The following is an 8,120-nucleotide window of genomic DNA, read 5'->3' as shown; positions in this document are numbered from 1 at the left end:
CATATTGCTTGCATATTTCAGGTGGTTTTTTTTTTCTGCATATAAATCCTGTTCGCTGATCATTTATCTACAGCACACAAATAAAATCAGTATAATAATATGATACGATATACCAGTTGTGTACTTTATATGTGTGTGTATATATATATATATATATATATACACACACATATATACAGTATATATATAAATATATATATATATATATACACACAAACACACACATATATTTATATATATATATATATATATATATATACACACACACATACAGTATGTATATATATATATATATATATATATATATATATATATATATAAAGTGTATTTCTAAATCTCTCATATATTATGAACATATTATGGTTTTGTCTGTGTAAATTGAAACTTCATCTGCCCTTAGATTTATGAGCTGTTGTCGCCACAGTGAAGAATATTAGCTATACAAAGTCTAGCAAGGCTCATAAGAGTTTTACAGTCATACTGCAAGCAATGGGGTGGGTCTGTGGTTCATGGCAATTACCCAGTGGGAGGTGGGAGTAGAATCAACCTTCTGTCTGCAGCTACTGATTTACAGAGTACACACTGGACAGGAGTACAGGAGGAGGAGAGATACAGTGAATAATAAAAAGTCTCAGAACACCTGAATGAGGAGTGGCTGAGCTTGAAAAACAGGCTTATGTTGGAGTTACAGCAACATGGCGTTTTGAGGAACTCTGGATAATTTCTATGTTGTCCGTGTGTGTTTATTAGAACCTCAGCTCTTCTTCCTGAGGGCATCATGTTGAGAAGGAAGAAGTGGTATTAAGTGAAAGAAAAGAAGATTTGTAGGAGGTTTTTTACTCTCCAATAAGGTAAGCAGTTCTGCCAATTTAAATGTACATATTTATAGAAGGTCAGTGTATTGGTGCATTAAATAAGTCACCTATGAAGTTATCTGAAATCTTTGTGACCAGAAATGTATTAAATGCTATATGACTAAATAGGGTTCCCTGCTTATCTCTGATAATGTCACCAGTCAGTATAATTGGTAAAAGTACCTAAGAAATTTGTCTTCCACTTAATTTTTGTATTCCAATATGTTCACTTGATTTTGTCATTTGGAATTATCTATATTTTATCCTAATCTTTAGAAAGGCCTTTTTTTTACCATAAAATGATAAAATGTGATCTTCCCAGTAGTATAGCAAAACTATTTTATGTGTTAGCTATAGATCTAATCGCTTGTGGTTTTCTGTAGCTTGTATTGTTTTCTAACATAATAGAACGTTCAACATATATTTCCTGTTAGATTTTGATAAAACTTATCGGCAAAAAAAAAATAGGAACTTTATTGAATTACAAATTTATCAAAATTAAAGTCAGCTACTTTCTTTTGTATTCAGTTCACTGTATAATTTTAGAAAACAATTATTCATTTCTAGCAAAGCCAGATTATAATGTTCCTTAATTTATTATATACTTTTAGGAAAGACATGAGATTTTTTATCCTTGGTGTATCTGTTTGTTTTTTCTCTTTTACAATGGGTAGAACTTGTATATATGATTCCACAGCTATACTTTAATTTCTCTTATACTTGTGATGTCTCGCACTACTTACCGATCTATACAAACATTATTTCTAGTGCTGTGTGGAGTTCATTATATATATTTTTCCTGCATATATGATGTTTATAAATCCTAATAATACAGCACATGTCCTCAATTAAATTTGCCTGGTTTTAACTTTCTGAAAGCAGCAGTATAGGAACAGTTACGGACTATACTAAAACAGAGTTTGACAAATTCCAGAAGCCAAGGAAACCACAACTACTAACATTTATCTCCAACAAATATATTAAATATAATATGTGATCATTCTTTTGTTACAAAAAAATTAGTGGATCTGAGTATTCAATTTTCTGCCTTAAAATATAAGAATATGTATTTCTCTATTAGGTATTGTTTCATTAGAACGCAGGTACATTTATCAGAATGGAGAAATTTAAATGATCGGATCCATTGACACTTACAAGATATCATGCTGTTATTTCAGTATTTGTGGTCTCTGATATGAACTTTCAATCACTGCCAAGATAACATTTACTACACTAGCATTTAAAGGACAATAAACGTTAAAAATTGAGCACTTTATTTTTAATAACTATTATAATATAATTATTGTCACTTTACTCATCCTACTTTTTTTTTTTTAATCTACAAGCAGATTTTCCCCCTCCAAACTTTCCATCAGGTGGTGTGGCCAATTACGCTATTGACTTTAGTGCAGGATCTGGAATGGGCCCTGATTAAAGTCAATGGCGCAATGGGCGAGCTTCCGATTGGCTTGACAAGCTCTTAAAATAACTGCTTGTGCATCTGTGTGTCTGGTGCAGAGGTTTATCTCTCATGTTTGTTGACTATAATGGGTATTAAAAACAAAGTGCTTCATTTTAATAACGAAGGTTTACTGTCCCTTTAAACTGGCACCCAATACCAAACCATGGTCCTTTTTGTAAATCATCAGAATGACAGTATAATGTAAAAATATTATGGGCTCGATTTATCAAGCTAGGGCAGACAGGGGCATACATATTCGTCTCTGTCCTCCCCAGCTTGCCTTTGGTGGGCAGCAATCCGCTGCCAGAATTCATCATTGCACAAGAGTGCTATTTTGCTCTCATGTGCAACACCGACCCCTACCCGCGCAAAGCCAATCAGGTGCGGGCAGGAGCTGTCAATCTTCCCAGTCGGCCAAGACTGGGAAGATTGAAATTATTCTCCTAAGAGGTGGAAAAGAGTGTAGGAAGCAGCGGTAGGAAGCAGTAGTCTGATGACTGCTGCTTGATAAATACTGACTGCAGGTTCTCTTGTGTCTGATGACCGCTGCTTGATAAATACTGACTGTAGGTTCTCTTGTGTCTGATGACCGCTACTTGATAAATACTGACTGCAGATTCTCTTGTATCTGATGAACGCTGCTTGATAAATACTGACTGCAGGTTCTATTGTGTCTGATGAACGCTGCTTGATAAATACTGACTGCAGGTTCTATTGTGTCTGATGACCGCTGCTTGATAAATAATGACTGCAGGTTCCCTTGTGTCTGATGACCGCTGCTTGATAAATACTGACTGCAGGTGTCTGATGAACGCTGCTTGATAAATACTGACTGCAGGTTCTCTTGTGTCTGATGACCACTGCTTGATAAATACTGACTGCAGGTGTCTCATGACCGCTGCTTGATAAATACTGACTGTAGGTTCTCTTGTGTCTGATGACCGCTGCTTGATAAATACTGACTGCAGGTTCCCTTGTGTCTGATGACCGCTGCTTGATAAATACTGACTGCAGGTGTCTGATGAACGCTGCTTGATAAATACTGACTGCAGGTTCTCTTGTGTCTGATGACCACTGCTTGATAAATACTGACTGCAGGTTCTCTTGTGTCTGATAACCGCTGCTTGATAAATACTGACTGTAGGTTCTCTTGTGTCTGATGACCGCTGCTTGATAAATAATGACTGCAGGTTCTCTTGTGTCTGATGACCGCTGCTTGATAAATACTGACTGTAGGTTCTCTTGTGTCTGATGACCGCTACTTGATAAATACTGACTGCAGGTTCTCTTGTGTCTGATGACCGCTGCTTGATAAATACTGACTGTAGGTTCTCTTGTGTCTGATGACCGCTACTTGATAAATACTGACTGCAGATTCTCTTGTATCTGATGAACGCTGCTTGATAAATACTGACTGCAGGTTCCCTTGTGTCTGATGACCGCTGCTTGATAAATACTGACTGCAGGTTCTATTGTGTCTGATGACCGCTGCTTGATAAATAATGACTGCAGGTTCCCTTGTGTCTGATGACCGCTGCTTGATAAATACTGACTGCAGGTGTCTGATGAACGCTGCTTGATAAATACTGACTGCAGGTTCTCTTGTGTCTGATGACCACTGCTTGATAAATACTGACTGCAGGTGTCTCATGACCGCTGCTTGATAAATACTGACTGTAGGTTCTCTTGTGTCTGATGACCGCTGCTTGATAAATACTGACTGCAGGTTCCCTTGTGTCTGATGACCGCTGCTTGATAAATACTGACTGCAGGTGTCTGATGAACGCTGCTTGATAAATACTGACTGCAGGTTCTCTTGTCTCTGATGACCACTGCTTGATAAATACTGACTGCAGGTTCTCTTGTGTCTGATGACCGCTGCTTGATAAATACTGACTGTAGGTTCTCTTGTGTCTGATGACCGCTGCTTGATAAATAATGACTGCAGGTTCTCTTGTGTCTGATGACCGCTGCTTGTTAAATACTGACTGCAGGTTCTCTTGTGTCTGATGACCGCTGCTTGACAAATAAGGACTGCAGGTTCTCTTGTGTCTGATGACCGCTGCTTGATAAATACTGACTGCAGATTCTCTTGTGTCTGATGAACGCTGCTTGATAAATACTGACTGCAGGTTCTCTTGTGTCTGATGAACGCTGTTTGATAAATACTGACTGCAGGTTCTATTGTGTCTGATGACCGCTGCTTGATAAATAATGACTGCAGGTTCCCTTGTGTCTGATGACCGCTGCTTGATAAATACTGACTGCAGGTGTCTGATGAACGCTGCTTGATAAATACTGACTGCAGGTTCTCTTGTGTCTGATGACCGCTGCTTGATAAATACTGACTGCAGGTTCTCTTGTGTCTGATGACCGCTGCTTGATAAATACTGACTGCAGGTTCTCTTGTGTCTGATGACCACTGCTTGATAAATACTGACTGCAGGTGTCTGATGACCGCTGCTTGATAAATACTGACTGTAGGTTCTCTTGTGTCTGATGACCGCTGCTTGATAAATACTGACTGCAGGTTCCCTTGTGTCTGATGACCGCTGCTTGATAAATACTGACTGCAGGTGTCTGATGAACGCTGCTTGATAAATACTGACTGCAGGTTCTCTTGTGTCTGATGACCACTGCTTGATAAATACTGACTGCAGGTTCTCTTGTGTCTGATGACCGCTGCTTGATAAATACTGACTGTAGGTTCTCTTGTGTCTGATGACCGCTGCTTGATAAATAATGACTGCAGGTTCTCTTGTGTCTGATGACCGCTGCTTGTTAAATACTGACTGCAGGTTCTCTTGTGTCTGATGACCGCTGCTTGATAAATAAGGACTGCAGGTTCTCTTGTGTCTGATGACCGCTGCTTGATAAATACTGACTGCAGATTCTCTTGTGTCTGATGAACGCTGCTTGATAAATACTGACTGCAGGTTCTCTTGTGTCTGATGAACGCTGCTTGATAAATACTGACTGCAGGTTCTATTGTGTCTGATGACCGCTGCTTGATAAATAATGACTGCAGGTTCCCTTGTGTCTGATGACCGCTGCTTGATAAATACTGACTGCAGGTGTCTGATGAACGCTGCTTGATAAATACTGACTGCAGGTTCTCTTGTGTCTGATGACTGTTGCTTGATAAATACTGACTGCAGGTTCTCTTATGTCTGATGACCGCTGCTTGATAAATACTGACTGCAGGTTCTCTTGTGACTGATTACCGCTGCTTTATAAATACTGACTGCAGGTTCTCTTGTGTCTGATGACCGCTGCTTGATAAATACTGACTGCAGGTTCTCTTGTGTTTGATGACCGCTGCTTGATAAATAATGACTGCAGGTTCTCTTGTGTCTGATGACTGTTGCTTGATAAATACTGACTGCAGGTTCTCTTATGTCTGATGACCGCTGCTTGATAAATACTGACTGCAGGTTCTCTTGTGACTGATCACCGCTGCTTTATAAATACTGACTGCAGGTTCTCTTGTGTCTGATGACCGCTGCTTGATAAATACTGACTGCAGGTTCTCTTGTGTCTGATGAACGCTGCTTGATAAATACTGACTGTAGGTTCTCTTGTGACTGATCACCGCTGCTTTATAAATACTGACTGCAGGTTCTCTTGTGTCTGATGACCGCTGCTTGATAAATACTGACTGTAGGTTCTCTTCTGAGAACCTGCAGTCATAGGGGGGCGACCGGCTTGATAAATCGAGCCCTATGTGGCAGCACAGGAGTTTTTAGTTTTTTTTGTCCTTTTCTAAACCAGTACAATCCAAATAAATTAATCTGCCCTAATTATAAATATAATACAATAGAAAAATGCAGCCATCTTACATATAGATTGGGTAAACACATCTATTTTCATTTAACCAACGATAATAATATATAATGCCTGCAATTCATACTTTTATATATATGTTTGCATAATTTTAGGATAAAAAGTTTTAAATATCTTAAGACTTCATTATAATAATAAATTAACAATCTGATGATCATATAAAAACTTTGTGCAAATTGTTTTATAAAATAAAATGTGATCTAAGCATGCAAAAAAAGTGTCAGCTTTAAAAAAAAGAGGTGCAAGCAGTCAACATATATTACTTAGGTCAAGGCTGTTGAAATGCAAAAATACAGAAATCTTTTAAAACCTAACAAAAAGTGTTTGTTGGGTTAGAATAAAATTAGCAGATTATTTTAAAGGGACATGGAAGTCAAAATTATTCTTTGTTAAAAAGCAAACCTAGATAGATTCAAAATCACGAATGCTTGCTGGTTATTTTTGACTACACACATTTGCCTCTTGTCATTGGCTCACCAGATATGTTCAGCCAGCTCCAAGTAGTGCATTGCTGCGCTGGAGCTGAATTCAAGTTTGTGTTTAATCCCTTTATAGGGGTAAAATACATGGGGCTGATTTATGATGCTGCGAAAGCAGCAGTTTCTGCGCAAGCCTTTAGGTTCGCCTGAAACTTAAGTTAAGAAGCAGTGGTCTTAAGACCGCTGCTCCTTAACTCGTCCGCCTCCTCAGAGGTGGCGGACAGCAATCATACCAATCAGATACGATCGGGATGATTAACAAGAGTAATGCTTGTGCAATGATAAATGCTGACAGCATATGCTGTTGGCATTTATCGATGTGCCTTATCGATGTTAAGGCTACAGCGGATCATGTCCGCCCGCACAATGATAAATCGGCCCCATAGGGTCAGATTACAAGTAGTGTCCTAACAGAATTTTTTGCTTGTGTGCTAACTGTGCTGAAAGTAAACTTTTAAGGCAAGCGAGTTAGAGCATGTATTAAAGGTTGAAAGTAAAAATTCAAAGGAATGCGCTGTTAACAAAAAAATAACTAACACTTATCGCTTGCACGCTAACCCTACACAGTGTTAGCACTACAACATTAAACCCAAAGGTAGCTATGCATACTTTGCATTCCAATATTCTTCACATAAATGACAATTTTCTTTTTATATATATATATATATATATATATATATATGTGTGTATATATATATATATATATATATATACAGTATATATATATATATATACATATATACATATATAATTTTTCAAATATATAGCTAAATATATATATATATATATATATATATATATATATACACACACACACACACACATTTTCTTCTAAGTGAAGAACATTGTAATGTAAAATATTTACAGAAACAAACACAATAAAACATAAAAAAAATTATATTTTTTTTTCATGATTCAAGGTACTTGAGTGGAAAGGGCTCAAAAGTGTATGTATATATATATATATATATATATATATATATATATATATATATATACAGGTGACCCTCGGTTTACAACGGTTCAATTTGCACCATTTCAGAATAAAAACCTTTTTTTCAGTCATGTGACTGCTATTGAAAAGCATTGAGAAGCAGTGCATTGATTAAAATAGCCAGTAGGTGGAGCTGTCCGCTTGTGTTGCAGCAAAGATATGCAAGCCAAGCAAGCTAAAATTAATCAGTATAACTAGACCTGAGCTATCGAGCAGCTTTCATAGGAACAAGATCTTCCTGTCTATAAATCAGTCCAGATTGGAATGCATAAAAAAGAATTGTTTGCAGAAAAATGCACGTAAAGTCTGTGTTGTGTGATTATTTTATTAGGTTTATAATGCTGTTTAGCAAATGTTTTTATTCATTTAACTTAGTTTAATTATATATTCTGTGTTGTGTGATTATTTTATTAGGTTTATAATGCTGTTTTTGTAAATATTTTATTATATCTTTTCATGTGACAACACTGAAGAAATGGCACTTTGCT

At 37.1% G+C, this 8,120-nt stretch overlaps 1 protein-coding gene across 1 annotated transcript in view; it reads left to right on the top strand.

The window, feature by feature from the left end:
• The first annotated feature begins 595 nt into the window (after window positions 1–595).
• The window catches only part of NCMAP (non-compact myelin associated protein), a 151,020-nt gene continuing 143,495 nt past the window's right edge, over window positions 596–8,120 (top strand). Inside the window, exon 1 of the mRNA XM_053707195.1 lies at window positions 596–851. The gene's annotated coding sequence lies outside the window, so the exon portion shown is untranslated. The remainder of the gene's footprint in view (window positions 852–8,120) is intronic.

The sequence above is a fragment of the Bombina bombina genome, chromosome 3 (genome assembly GCF_027579735.1).
Source record: "Bombina bombina isolate aBomBom1 chromosome 3, aBomBom1.pri, whole genome shotgun sequence".
NCBI classification, from domain to species: Eukaryota; Metazoa; Chordata; class Amphibia; order Anura; family Bombinatoridae; genus Bombina; species Bombina bombina.
This window is presented reverse-complemented; position numbering and strand designations above follow the sequence as displayed.